Source organism: Macaca fascicularis, chromosome X (assembly GCF_037993035.2).
Source record: "Macaca fascicularis isolate 582-1 chromosome X, T2T-MFA8v1.1".
Lineage (NCBI taxonomy): Eukaryota > Metazoa > Chordata > Mammalia > Primates > Cercopithecidae > Macaca > Macaca fascicularis.
In genome coordinates this window covers 55,522,158-55,537,330 of record NC_088395.1, presented here as the reverse complement: position 1 = coordinate 55,537,330, position 15,173 = coordinate 55,522,158, and the positions used below count along the sequence as shown (strand labels likewise).

The 15,173-nt window shown below is 37.2% G+C and overlaps 2 pseudogenes; both read left to right on the top strand.

The window, feature by feature from the left end:
- Positions 1-1,563: 1,563 nt before the first annotated feature.
- LOC102128566 (large ribosomal subunit protein uL3 pseudogene) lies at positions 1,564-3,022 on the top strand (annotated as a pseudogene).
- Positions 3,023-6,883: 3,861 nt separating this feature from the next.
- On the top strand, positions 6,884-8,421 carry LOC102128165 (ATP synthase subunit beta, mitochondrial pseudogene; annotated as a pseudogene).
- Positions 8,422-15,173: the final 6,752 nt, after the last annotated feature.

The window sequence follows — 15,173 nt, the reverse complement described above, 5'->3', positions numbered from 1 at the left end:
TATTGTCCAGCAGCTTTCATTCTATTTTGTAGAATGAAAGTAACCCTGATGAATGAATTGTGAATAAAAACCAATTAGATCTATAATTAAGTTTGTTGTAATTTTGTCTTACGATGTTTTCATTTAGGAAGAGCCTGCTACATTGTATGCTACTTACAGTGTCAGGAACATGCTTAGTGTGGGTCTTGGTTGCTTTGGAAAATGCTCTGTTCTGGGCCCTTTCTAGTACATTAGATCTGTAAACTGGCCATCTGGAGATTTGGAGCATCGGTAAGCCTAAAATGATAGCACTGTCCACACTTTGAAAATACTAAAGCAAGTTACAAAACCTATCCTGGTTTTGTGAAGAGAGGTCAGGAGAGTTAGTTGTTGAATTACTTCTTTTCAGAAATCAAGGCAGTGCGAGGGTGAACTCAACAAAGGGAGGTGCTCAATCTGCTACCATATTTATGATTTACCTTACTGGCCCTACTTTCTATATCCTCATTTAATTTTGGAAGGTGATATAGGGAAGAACATGTTTCAATGTCCCAGGACTGAAGGAAGAAATTCCTAATCAACGTCACAATTTCCAAGCCTTTTAAAGTAAATAATTCTTCTACAGCTATAGAATTATAGAATTATAGAATTTCCAAGCCTTTTAAAGTAAATAATTCTTCTACAGCTATTAATTATTAAATTAATCTAAAAACACAACATGCATAATTTCACAAAAATGATTAAAATTTAAAAATAAGAATATTCTTATAAATTTGGAAAATGCTAAAACTTATAAGAGATGACCTGAACTAGCTGCTCTTCCCAATATAGACCTGGGACAGAATGTCAAGTGCCAGAGTAAAGAAAGGATGGATGCACACTTTCTGAGGTCTGGTTTATTCTGAATAGGGAAAATAGCCAGAATGACTGTCAGAAAATTTCACCAGAGGGAGAGGATTTCTCTCAAAAGAAGATGTCTACTTGCAATACGCAAGAGAATCTCTTTTTCTAGTCAATCGTCTGAACTTATCAAGGGAAAGTCAGAGGATATCTATTCGGAGTGTTCTATGCTACTGAAGACCATCCAGAATGTATTTGTGTGTTGGCAGGTGGGGCAGTATCTTAATCTGAAGGGGTGTAGAAACAAAGTAATTCTGAGTTAAGGTTGCCAGATAAAATACAGGACACCTAATTAAATTTGAATTTTAGGTAAATAATAAATTTTATGATTTTTATTATAAGTGTGTCTCATTATTTGTTATTTATCTGGAATCCAAATTTAACAAAGTGTCCTGTATCTATTTGTCCTATTTGGCAAACCTTGTCTTGGTGTCATGACTAAACAAGGATTCCTCAAGAAGAAGTAATTAAATTGGAGTCACATGTCAAATTTATATTAGAAGAGGAAATTAGGAGCACTGATGAGAATCAAATCAATAACTCAATCCCATTAACAATAGCTGCAAAAAAAAAAAACCCCTAGGAATATACTTTATCATTAAGTGAAAGATCTCTACAAGGAGAACTACAAAACACTGATGAAAGAAATCATAGATGACTCTACTGGCGGGATTTGACAGTGTGATGTCTCACAGAAAGTTCTCTGTTCCCAGACATGGGTCCCTCGGCTTCCTGCCTTGGAAGTGCAGCAGCAGGCACCATGGGAAGGTGAATTGCTTCCTTAAGATGACCCTTCCAAGTCGGTCCACCTCACAGCCTTCCTGGGATACAAGGCTGGCATGACCTGCATCATGTGGGAAGTCGACAGGCCAGAATCCAAGGTGAACAAGACGGAGGTGGTAGAGGCTGTGTCCATTGTGGAGACATCACCCATGGTGGTTGTGGGCAATGTGGGTGACAGGGAAACCCCTTGAGGCCTCCGGAACTTCAAGACCATTTTTGCTGAGCACATCAGTAATGAGTGCAAAGGGCTATAAGGACTGGCATAAATCTAAGAAGAAGGCCTTTCTCAAGTACTGCAAGAAATGGCAGTATGAGGATGGCAAGAAGCAGCTGGAGAAGGACTTCAGCAGCATGAAGAAGTACTGCCAAGTCATCCACGTCATTGCCCACACCCAGAGGCACCCACTTCCTCTGTGCCAGAAGGCCCACCTGATGGAGATCCAAGTGAACCGAGGCACCATGGCCAAGAAGCTGGACTGAGCCCGAGAGAGGCTCGAGCAGCAGGTACCTGTGAACCAAGTGTTTGGACAGGATGAGATAATCGACATCATTGGGGTGACCACAGGCAAAGGTTACAAAGGAGTCACCAGTCATTGGCACAGCAAGAGGCTGCCCCTCAAGACCCCCTGAGGCCTGTGCAAGGTGATCTGCATTAGAGCATGGCATCATGCTCATGCAGCCTTCCCTGTGGCATGCACTGGACAGAAAGGCTACCATCACTGTACTGAGATCAACAAGAGGATCTATAAAATTGGCCAGGGCTACCTTATCAATGACATCAAACTGATCAAGGACAAGGTCTCCACTGACTATGACCTGTCTGACAAAAGCATCAACCCCCTGGGTGGCTTTGTCCACTATGGTGAAGTGACCAATAACTTTTGTCATGCTGAAAGGCTGTTTGGTGGGAACCAAGAAGTGAGTGCTCACCCTCCACAAGTCCTTGCTGGTGCAGACCAAACAGTGGGCCCTGGAGAAGACTGACCTTAAGTTCATTGACACCACCTTCGAGTTTGGCCATGGGCAGTTCCAGATCAAGGAGGAGAAGAAAGTATTCATGGGACCACTCAAGAACACCGCATGTTCTCACTCATAGGTGGGAACTGAACAATGAGATCACTTGGACTCAGGAAGGGGAACATCACACACCAGGGCCTATCATGGGGAGGGGGGAGGGGGGAGGGATTGCATTGGGAGTTATACCTGATGTAAATGACGAGTTGATGGGTGCTGACGAGTTGATGGGTGCAGCACACCAACATGGCACAAGTATACATATGTAACAAACCTGCACGTTATGCACATGTACCCTACAACTTAAAGTATAATAATAATAAATAAATTTAAAAAAAAAAGAAAAACCAAATTGCAAAGGAAGAAGCTTATTTAGTGCCAGGAACAGATTTTGCAGCTGGTGGGGTCTCAATAAAAGTTATTTTCCACCGGCAAAAAAAAAGAAATCATAGATGACACAAACAAATAGAAAAACATCCACTGCTCATGGATTGCAAGAATCAATATTGGGAAAATGACCATACTATGCTAAACAATGTACAGACTTAATGCAATTCTTATGTAAATGCCAACATCATTGTTCAGAGAATTAGAAAAAACAATCCTAAAATTTATATGAATCCAAAAAAGAGCCTGAATAGCCAAACTAATTCTAAGCAAAAAGAACAAATCTAGAAGCATCACATTACCCAACTTCAAATCATACAACAAGGATATAGTAACCAAAATAGCATGGTACTGTGATAAATGTAGACCCATAGACCAACAGAATAGAATAGAGAACCTAGATATAAAACCAAATACCTACAACCAGCTTGTCCTTGATAAAGTAGACAAAAATATACACTGCACTTGATTCAGTGTCCTTGGGTAGTCATGAATAGGAGAATAAAACTGGATTCTGACCTCTCAGCACATACAAAAATTAACTCAAGATAGATTAAAGACTTAAATCTAATACCTGAAACCATAAAAATTCCCAAAGTAAATCTAGTAAAAACTCTTCTGGACATTTGCCTAGGCAACGAATTTATGAGTAAGACCTCAAAAGCAAATGCAACAAAACAAAATTAAATAAACGATACCCAATTAAACTGGAAGCTTCTGCACAGCAAAAGAAGTGACCAATAGGGTAAATGGGCAACCTACAGAATGGGAGAAAATATTTGTAAACTGTGCATCTGACCAATGACTAATATGCAGATATGCAGAATCTATAAGGAACTCAAACAAATCAGTAAGAAAGAAAACCCCAAATAACCCCATGAAAAAGTGGGCAAACAACATGAACAGAAATTTCTCTAAGAAGATATGCAAATTGCCAACAGGTGTATTAAAAAAGTACTCAATATCACTAATCATCAGGGAAATGCAAATTAAAACCACAATGAGATACCATCTTACTCTTGCAAAAATGGCCATTATTAGAAAGTCAAAAAACAACAAATGTTGGCATGGATGTAGTATAAAGGGGACATATGTGCACTGCTAATGGAAATGTAAAGTAGTATTTACAACCTCTGTGGAAAACAGGATGGTGATTTCTCAAAGAACTAAAAAGAGACCCGTCATTCAATCCAGCAATCCCACTACTGGTTATCTACCCAAAGGAAAATAAGTCATTGTATAAAAAAGACACCTGCACATGTGTACTTATTGCAGCACAATTTACAATTGCAAAGGTATAGAATCAACCTAATGCCCATCAAGAAAATGTTCCACACACACCATGGGAGACTACTCAGCCATTACAAAGAATGCAATCATCTCTTTTGCAGCAACTTGGATGGAACTGGAGGCCATTATCCTATGTGATGTAACTCAGGAACAGAAAACCAAATATGGCATTTTCTCACTTTTAAGTAGGAGCTAAGTTATGGGTATGCAAAGGCATAGAGAGTGGTAATATGAACATTGGAGACTGAGAAGTTGGGAGGGTAGAAGGAGGGAAAGGAACAGAAAACTGCTTTTACAATGTACACTACTAGGCTGACAGGTGCCCTAAAATCCCAGACTTCATCACTATATAATTCATCCATATAACTAGAAACCAGTTATACCCCAAAAGCTACTGAAATAAAACAATATATGTAAACTAAAATAAATTTAAAACTTCTCTATGAAAGACACCACCAAGAGTATGAGCAGACATGCCACAGACTATGAGAAAATGTTTGCAAAATACATATCTAATAAAAGACTATTATCTAAAATGTACAGTTAACTCTTATAACGTACAAATAAGAAAGTAAAAAATCAGATTTAAAAATCATCAAATAATTATCCTAATCAAATTGATGCAGGAACAGAAAACCAAATACTACATGTTCTCACTTATAAGTGAGAGCTAAACACTGGGTACTCATGGACATAAAGGTGTCAACACTGGACTGGACTATACACTAGACACTAGACTGACTATTGGAGAAACAAGTAAAGAAAGTGGGGGGCATGAGGACTGAAAAACTAACTCTTGGGTACTATTCTCACTACCTGGGTGACACGATCATTTGTATCCCAAACCTCAGCATCATTCAACATACCCATGTAACAAACCTGCACATGTACACCCTGAATTTAAAACAAAAGCTGAAATTATTTTACACATTTTAAACCCTGTGTTTCAACGGAGATTAAATTAATTAATATAATACGGGAACAAAATTAAATTACTATAATACAAAAATATTTTAAAATGGGCAAAAGACAAGAACAGATATTTCACCAAAGAAGATATACAGATGGCAAATAAGCATGTAAAAAAAAAATGTTCAACATCATGTGCCATTAGGAAAATTCAAATTAAAACAACAATGGGATACCACTACACATCCCTTGGAATTACCAAAATCCAGAACAGTGACAGCACCAAATGCTGACAGGTATGTGGAGCAATGGAAACTCTCATTCATTGCTGGTAGTAATGCGAAGTAGTATAGCTACCTTAGAAGACAGTTTGGCAGTTCTTAAAACACTAAACATACTCTTACCATGTGATTTGGCAATTGCTGTCCTTGGTATTTACCTAGATGAGTTTAAAACTCATGTCTACAAAAAACCCTGCACACAGATGTTTATAACAGCTTTATTCATAATTGACAAAACTTAGAAAAAGCCAAGATGTCCTTCAGCAAAACTGTGGTATGTCCAGACAATGGAATATACTCAACAATTAAAAAAAGAGCCATCAAGCTATGAAAAGGCCTGAAGAAACTTCAAATGCATATTTGTAAGTGAAAGAAGCATATATAAAAAGGTTGAATACTGTATGATTCCAACAGTTGACATGCTGGAAAAGGCAAAACTTCGGAGACAATAAAAAGATAGTGATTACCAGGTGTCGGGGGTGAGAAACGGATGAATAGTCAAAGCTCAGAGGATTTCTAGGTCAGCGAAATTATTCCATATACTACAATGGTAGATGCATATCAGTATATATTTATCCAAACCTAGAGAATGTATAATACCAAGTCTGAACTCTAATGTAAGCCATGACTTTCGGAGATAATGTTATCAGTGTAGGTTCACCATTTTTAGAAAATGTATCACTCTGGTGTGGGATGTTGACTGTGGAGGATTCTGTGCATGGAAGGGAACTCTATAATTTCTGCTCAAGTTTGAACCTAAAATGTCTCTAAAAAGTAAAGTCTGTTTTAAATAATTGCTCATATATCATGCAGCTATTTACTGAGTATCTGGTGTAACATGATATCATAAAGCTCTTCAGTAGGCTTCTTCTCTATATTCGACTTCAATTATAAGAAAGAATTACCCAATCCGCATTCTAAAGATCAATAACAGCAAATAAAGAAACAAATAACAAAAGGTTTATAAAAATCCATAAATATTTGCTGCAAAATCATAAATTGAAATGGACAGAGAAATTAGTCAGTTTATTTTTAAAACAAATTTAATTAGAAATGTCTGAAAAACATTTCTGACCACTTCTTCGTTTACCCATCATAAGTTAATGCCAAGCTCTTAACCACCTCTATGTTTTTACATGCTCAAAATACATATTTCTTCAAAGCATTTACATTGAAAAATTGAATACATACTACATGGCTTAGCTAAAGAAATGTAAGTAAATTTAGAAAGAGTTGTTTTGATCACATTTTAGAGATTTTCTGCAGGAAAAAAAAAAGTAGTTTCTACAAAAGTAATACCTTTCAAAATTGAAAGTGCTAGACTCCACCCGGACTCTACCATGTTGAGTCTTGTTGGTCCTGTGGCTGCTGCCTCAGTCTCTAGGGCCTTGCGGGGACTCAGTCCTTCAGCATCTCTATCCATAGCTCAACTCTTACTGCAGGCCATTCCCACAGCAGTCCATCCTGCCAGGGACAATGCATCACAAGCATCTCCTTTGTTGAAGGCAGACGCTCTCACTGGGAGCATCATGGCAGTCATTAATGCAGTGGTGGATGTCCAGTTTGATGGGATACCCTAAATGCCCTGGAGGTGCAAGGCAGGAAGACCAGGCTGATTTTGGAGGTGGCCCAGCATTTGGGTGAGAGCACAGTAAGGACCACTGCTGTGGGTGGTACAGAAGGCTTGGTTAGAGGCCAGAAAGTCCTGGATTCTGGTGCATCAATCAAAATTCCTGTTGGTCCTGAGACTTTGGGCAGAATCATGAATGTCATTAAGGAGCCTGATGAAAGAGGTCCCATCAAAACCACACAGTTTGCTCCCGTTCATGCTGAGGCTCCTGAGTTCATGGAAATGAGTGTTGAGCAGGAAATTCTAGTGACTGATATCAAGGTCACCAGATCTGCTAGCTCCCTGTGCCAAGGTTGGCAAAATTTGACTTTTTGGTGGTGCTGGAGTTGGCAAGACTGTAGTGATCATGGAGTTAGTAGGCAATGTCGCCAAAGCCCATGGTGGTTACTCGGTGTTTGCTGGTGTTGGTGACAGGACCCGTGAGGGCAATGATTTATTCTGTGATCTGATGTTATCAGCTTAAAACATGCCACCTCCAAGATAGTGCTGCTATACGTCAAATGATTGAACCACCTGGTGCTCGTGCCCAGGTAACTCTGACTGGACTGATTGTGGTTGAATACTTCACAGATCAAGAAGGTCAAGATGTATTGCTATTTATTGATAAAATCTGTTGCTTCATCCAGGCTCGTGCAGAGGTGTCTGCCTTATCAGGCGGAATCCATTCCGCTGTGGGCTATCAGCCTACCCTGACCACTGACATGAGTACTATGCAGGAAATAATTACCACCACTAAGAAGGGATCTATCACCTCTGTACAGGCTATCTATGTGCCTGCTGATGACCTGACTGACCCTGCCTCTGCTACTACTTTTGCTCATTTGGATGTGCTGTCCCAAGTCATTGCTGAACTGGGCATCTGTCCAGCTGTGGATCCTCTAGATTCCACCTCTTGTATCATAGATCCCAACATTGTTGGTGATGAGCATTATGATGTGGCCCATGGGGTGCAAAAGATCCCGCAGGACTACAAATCCCTCCAAGGCCTCATTGCCATCCTGGGTATGGATGAACTTTCTCAGGATGACAAATTGACCATGTCCTGTGCACAGAAAATACGGTGTTACTTGTCTCAGCCATTCCAGGTTGTTGAGGTCTTTACAGGTCATATGAGGAAGCTGGTACCCCTGAAGGATACCATCAAAGGATTCTAGCAGATTTTGCCAGGTGAATATGACCATCTCCCAGAACAGATCTTCTATAGGCTAGGACCCATTGAAGAAGCTGTGGCAAAAGCTAGCTGAAGGCCATTCATTGTGAGGGGTCCTTGTCCTCTGTACTGTCCGTCTCCTTGCCCCTAATCCAAAAAGCTTCAGTTTTCTGTGTAGGCCACACAAGAAACTTGATTGAAGATGTCTTCTGAAAATTATTTAAGGTTTCCAATAAAATGTACACTCCTCAAAAAATGAAAATGCTATTAATAACTTTCAATTTCCAAATTAGAACTAATTTTTATTCCATCTGCTTTTTTCCAACTTTTATTTTAGGTTCAGTATGTACATGTGCAGGTTTGTTACATGACTAAATTGCATGTCACTGAGGTTTGGCATACAAAAGATCCCGTCACTCAGGTAGTGAGCATGGTGTCTAATAGATAGTTTTTCAAACCTCTTCTCCATCCCACCCTTCCCCCTCTAGTAATCCCCAGTGTCTGTTGTTCCTATCTTTACGTCCATGTGCACTCAATGTTTAGCTCCCACTTACAAGTGAGAACATTCAGTATTTAGCCTTCTGTTTCTGCATTAATTTGCTTAGGATAATTGCCTGCAGCTGCATCCATGTTGCTGAAAGGACATGATTTGATTATTTCTTAAGACTGTGTAGCAATCCATGGTGTATATATACCACATTTTCTTTATCCACTTCACTGTTGATTGGCACCTAGGTTCATTCCATGTCTTTGCTATTGTGAATAATGCTGTGATGAACATACAAGTTCATGTGTCTTTTTGGTAGAATGATTTATTTTAGGGGGGTTATATACCAATAATGGAACTGCTGGGTTAAATAGTAGTTCTAAGTTCTTTGAGAAATCTCCAAACTGCTTTTCTCAGTGGCTGAACTAATTTATATTCCCACAGTGTATAAGCAGTCCTTTTCCTCCACAACCTTGCAAAAATCTGTTATTTTTGTCTTTTTAATAATAAGCATTCTAACCAATGAATCTCACCGGTTTTGAGTGTGATTTTGATTTACATTACTCTAATAATTAGTGATGCTGAGCATTTTTTTCATATATTTGTTTGCCACATGTATGTCTTCTTTTGAGAAAGGTTTGTTCATGACCTTTGCCCACTTTTAATGGGGTTATTTGTTTTTTACTTGTTGAATTCAACATTTATGCTCCTTATACATTCTGGATAGTAGGCCTTTCTTGGATGCATAGTTTGAAAATATTTTCTCCCATTCTGTAGGTTGTCTGTTTAATCTATTAATAGTTTCTTTTGCTGTACAGAAGCTCTTTAGTTTAATTCGGTCCCACTTGTCAATTTTTGTTTTTATTGCAATTGCTTTTGGAAACTTAGTCAAAGTTTTTGCCCAGGCTGATGTCTAGAATGGTATTTCCTAGGTTTTCTTCTAGGGTTTCTACAGTTTTAGGTCTTACATTTCAGTCTTTAATTCATCTTGAGTTAAGTTTTGTATATGGTACAAGGTAGGGGTCCAGTTTTGATCTTCTGCATATGGCTAGCCTGTTATTCCAGCACCATTTATTGAATAGGTAGTCCTTTCCACATTGCTTACTAGTGTTGAAGATCAGATGTTTGTAGGTGTGCAGCTTTATTTCTGGGTTCTATATCCTGTTCCATTGGTCTATATGTCTGTTTTTGTACGTATACCATGCTTTTATGGAAAATGTCATTTATTTCTCACAAGTGCTATGAGGTAGGTACTACAACTATCCCCATTATATAGATGTGGAAACTGTAGCATAGAAGATATAGAAGAGATTAAATAGCTTGCCCAAATCCATGCAGTTCTTAAATGACTAGAATTCAGAACTGAGGACTGTCTGATTCCAGAGCCTGAGCATGCTATACAACCACAAAAACTATTAAGAATCCACATTTTTTGAGATTAGAGAACAAAGGCTCAAAATCATAACAAACTTATATTGAAGAAACAGCTAGATGAGAAAAAGCCAAAATTAGTGCAGTCTAAATTATATAGCGTTGAAAAAAGAAATGAGATTGAATTATGTACTGCAATGTTATTTACATTATCAACTACCACTAAAAATAAACCTATTCTTAAAACTGTTTTAGCACACCTCTTGTCCTAAATCCCAAATCTATGAAGTCTTTCTATCTAAACTGAGCACACCAATAAAGCAGATCACGAGAGCAAGCATCATACATTGCTGGAGAAAATCCAACCATGAAGATCACAAGAAGAAATGTTGGAATACGTTAGTGATATTTTATTACTGCTCAGACAGCAGTAGAAATATATTAATGTAAAAGTGGTTCCCATACATTATTTTCTTTAGGAAATACAATAGTAACTATCTCAATGGGTTTTTAATGAAAAATTAACTAGGTATTTTTTGTTTGTTTGTTTGTTTGTTTTTGAGACAGGGTCTTAGGTAGGAGTGCAGTGGTGTGATCATGGCTCACTGCAGCCCGGATCTCCCAAGCTAAAGCCATCCTTCCACCTCAGCCTCCCAAGTAGACAGGACTATTGGCGCATGCCACCACACAGAGCTAACCAGCTAATTTTTATTTTTTGTAGAGACACGGTCTCACTATGTTGCCCAAGCTGGTCTCAAACTCCTGGGCTCAGTGATCCACCCACCTCAGCCTCCCAAAGTGCTGGGATTACAGGTGTGAGCCACCATGCCTGACCTAATAGCTTTTTAAAAGTATATAAGTAATACACATTCTGAGTAAAAGAAAATTTGAAAAATACATATATGTATTAAAACATTTTTAAAACTGGAGTTTTTGTTTTGTTTTGTTTTTTTGTTTTGTTTTGTTTTCCACTGGTCCAATTTCCACTCCAAACACTTCTGTTAATAAAGGTCATCTTTCAAAATTTATTCCTCTTGTGTACTACACACATATATACACCAGGAGAAATGAAAACACATACATATAATCTCAGATATTTTTCACACAAATAGGAATGTAGTATGTACTCTGTTTTGCAAATTGTTTTTTAATCTTATTGAAGTGTTACATAAATGAGCCAAAAATAGCCTATGTGTATTGGTCCCTTGGTTAATTATTTCTTCCCTACAGGCTGAGACCCATTAGCTTAAGTCTGCTGGTAGTAAAATACAATTTTTACACGTCCAATTGTTTTAAAAATAGCCCAAACAAGCATATTTTTGCCATTTAGAGACCATCTGCTATGCATACCTCAAAAAAACCTCACCCCACATCTGCTGGCCATCAATAAAATAGAGTCCTGTGATTGTAAAACCCCAAGCTGCTACAGCCCAGGTTGCATTGTATCACTCATATAAAATTAACATGTTTGTTACAAAATAATTCCCAATTTTGTTTATGAAAATTTTCCATACATAAGTTTCAATATTGTGTGTAATCAAATTTATCAGTCTTTCCCTGTATGAATACTGAGTTACATGTCAATACTACAAAACACTTTGTCATATTTTCATGTACTATTTTGGCATCTTTACTTTCTACTTTTGCATCTTGTGTCCATATAGAATTTACTGTAGTATAATAATTTTAAAAGGGATCCTTTTTTATATTTTGCAAAAGACTGGGCCGTGATCCCATATTTCTTAATAAAGAATATCTTTGACTCAATCCCACAGATTTTAAATACCAATTTTATTATAACATAAACAAATTCCCATTTTTAGACATATTTTCAAGATTCCTTCACCCTTTGCATTTATCTGTGTGCATTTCTGAACCAGTACTAAGCTGTGTGAATTAGTGTAGAGACACTGTAATATTAAACCTAGAACCATGCCTGGTACACACATAATTAGCAGCCAAAACAGTTTGTCAATGAATAAATAAGCCCTTCTAAGCAAAGTCATTTACTCTTAGAGTAGAATAGAATGGTGAATAACAAAGCTTTCAAACCAGATCTAAATTTTGGTTGCACCAGCGAAGTCATTTTAAGTATGCCACATATTTTTCTTACCTATGAAATGCAGATAAGCTTCACAGCATTCCTTGGATTTAGGGAGGATGAAATATAAGTGAACATAGCACAACGAAAGTGTCATTAATTAATCTCTCCTCAATGGGTACAATATACAGTTAGATAGAAGAAATAAGACCTAGTGTTTGATAGATCAGTAGGTTGAATATAGTTAATAGTAATCTATTGTGTATTTCAAAATAGCTGGAAAAGAATAATTCAAATGTTGCCAGCATAAAGAAAAAAATAAATATTTAAGATGACGAATATCCCCAATACTTTTGTTTTTTACATATTACATGAATGTATCAAATTATTGCCTGTATCCCAAAGTATGTACATCTATTATGTTACGTATCAATAAAATTAATAACAAAGTGTCATTAATATTTTCTCCATCTTTTGAAATAGTGACTTCAGGGGCAAGAAAATGATATTTTAAGGGCACCAGGTTAATTTAGAGCAATGGTATGCCAATTGAATGTCTGTATTTGAAATGTAATTACTTTACTTTGTTTTGGTTAAGGTACAATCCTATAAAAAATAAGTTCTTTTTTTCCCACTAAGCCTTAACTAGGCTGGGTAAGATATTGACGAAATGTCTTTCTAATCATAGTAAGGAGGATACTTACCTAAATAGTACAAACTCTTCCTTCATCAGTTAGAGTCTTAATAAGAGGAGAATGGGGACCACATGTTACAGGTATAACACAATGCACACATGCAAGCAAATGCAAATTTACCTTCTAATTCTTTCCTTTTACTGACATATGTGCTTCCTTCTATAGTTTCTTCTTGTCCAAATGGTTCAATCTTTGTTTATGATTTTGGAACAATTTGTCAGGTAGGAGAGGGTGAGGTGGGTGTAGTGTGAAAAATAGAGTATAATTACTCAGAAAGGCAACATCAGGAAAAAATAAAGTGGAGATAAATAAATTTGAATTAGTCAAGTGAGATTATTCAACATATTCTACACAAGTCCTGTAAAGTACTCTAACAAGCTTATTTCCATAGAAAATAACCTCCATGAGACATCCAAATGCAATAGCCACAAACACAAAGTCATTTTTAATTCATTTTTATCTCATTGCAAGTTTATTAAAACTGCAAACAATAAATTTAACATTTATAAGGTTAACATTATAGTTCGCATGAGAAATCTTGGCTGGAATGCCAGAGGAGAGTAAAAGGCTGCATCAGAAACAGCAGCCAAATTTAAGAAAAGGCTGAAGTGTCCCCTTTATTTCCCCTCTGGTTTATCCAAAGCTTTGCTCCAGCCAAGGGATCTGATTTAGTTTTTCCCTTCCACTTAGAAAAGAGCAACATCAACTTTTAACATTTTTGGCCTACTTAAAAGTCACCTTTAGAGACGTTTGTGATCTTTCTCCTTCTCCCTGGAGAAGAGAAAACAAAAACAAAGACAAAGGCATTCTCCAGCTATGCTTTTCCCCTCACTTCATCAAGCATGGCCAATAGCAGCCAAGAGATCCAGTGAGTGAACTCTACTGGAGTTGGATGCATTATGGTTAAATATCCTAGGTGGCTTCACCTCTCATAACAGACAAGCAGCTGACTGGCTACTTCATATGAAGTCATGGGTAACCCAATAGTCACACAGGTATCAGAGATTCATCCTTCTTCAATCATTCATCCTTCCTTTACCCAAACAATGCTCTTGGTATGTTTTAGAGTTTTGGGTTGCACTAGAAAATTTCAGCCCCTGTCACCACTGTGTCAGGAATCTCTGAAGCTACACCCAATTTCGATGATTGCTGATGATTACCAAGGAGGGCTCACAGAATTCACCATATAGTCACACACATATTAATAGCTTATATCTATTACAGTAAGAAGATGCAAATGAAAATCAGCGAAGTGAAAAGGTAAACAGAGCAAAGTCCAGAGAAAACTAACACAAGCTTCCAAGAGTCTTCTCTCAGTAAAGTCTCCAGAAAACAAAATATGACAGCACATATTCATGGATTAACAGACTCAACACAGTTAAGATGTCAATTGTTCCCAAACTGATCTATAAAGAAGTGAAAACTTATGATTACACAACAACCCATATACAAATGTTTATGACAGCTCTATTTATAATCACAAAGAATGAGAAATAATCCAAATATCCTTGGGTGAATGGATAACCAAGGTGTGGTATACACATACAACGGACTATTATTTAGCAATAAAACAAATGAAATATGGATACATTAAAAAACTTGCATAGAACTAAATGACATTATGCTAAATGAAGAAGCCATACTCAAAAGATTACATGCCGTATTATTCCATTTATATGACATTCTTGAAAACACAAAAGTATAGTGATAAAGAACAGATCAGTGGTTATAGGGGCTTAAGTGAATAGAGAGGTGTGACCATAAAAATAAAGCACATAGGAGGCTTTTGGGAATAATGGAACAGTTCTGTGTTCTGAATGTGGTGGTAAATCAATACGTGCTTACAAATTCATTAAACTGTACACCTTGAAATGTCAATTTTACTGCCTGATTGCTTAAAAAATAAAATTACAAAAAAATTATTATTCAGATAGGTGAGAATCCTTGTTTTCTGTAAAACTGCTTTAATACAAGTGCATATATCCCTAAATACCAGTTTTGTCTACTTTCATATAGCATGCCCTCTTTTATGCCTGGCTTCTTTCACTTCACATGTCTGCATATGGTTTAATTTTTTCATTATCATTGTTGTATCTATCACATGATGTGAATATAACATAATTCACTGAACCATTTCCTTAATATATAAATGGACTGTTTCTAGTTTTTTGCTATTACAAATAGTACATTGCTCTATATCCTCCATATTTACATTTATGTACAAGAATGCTCACCACAACTAGTTTAAGATGCATA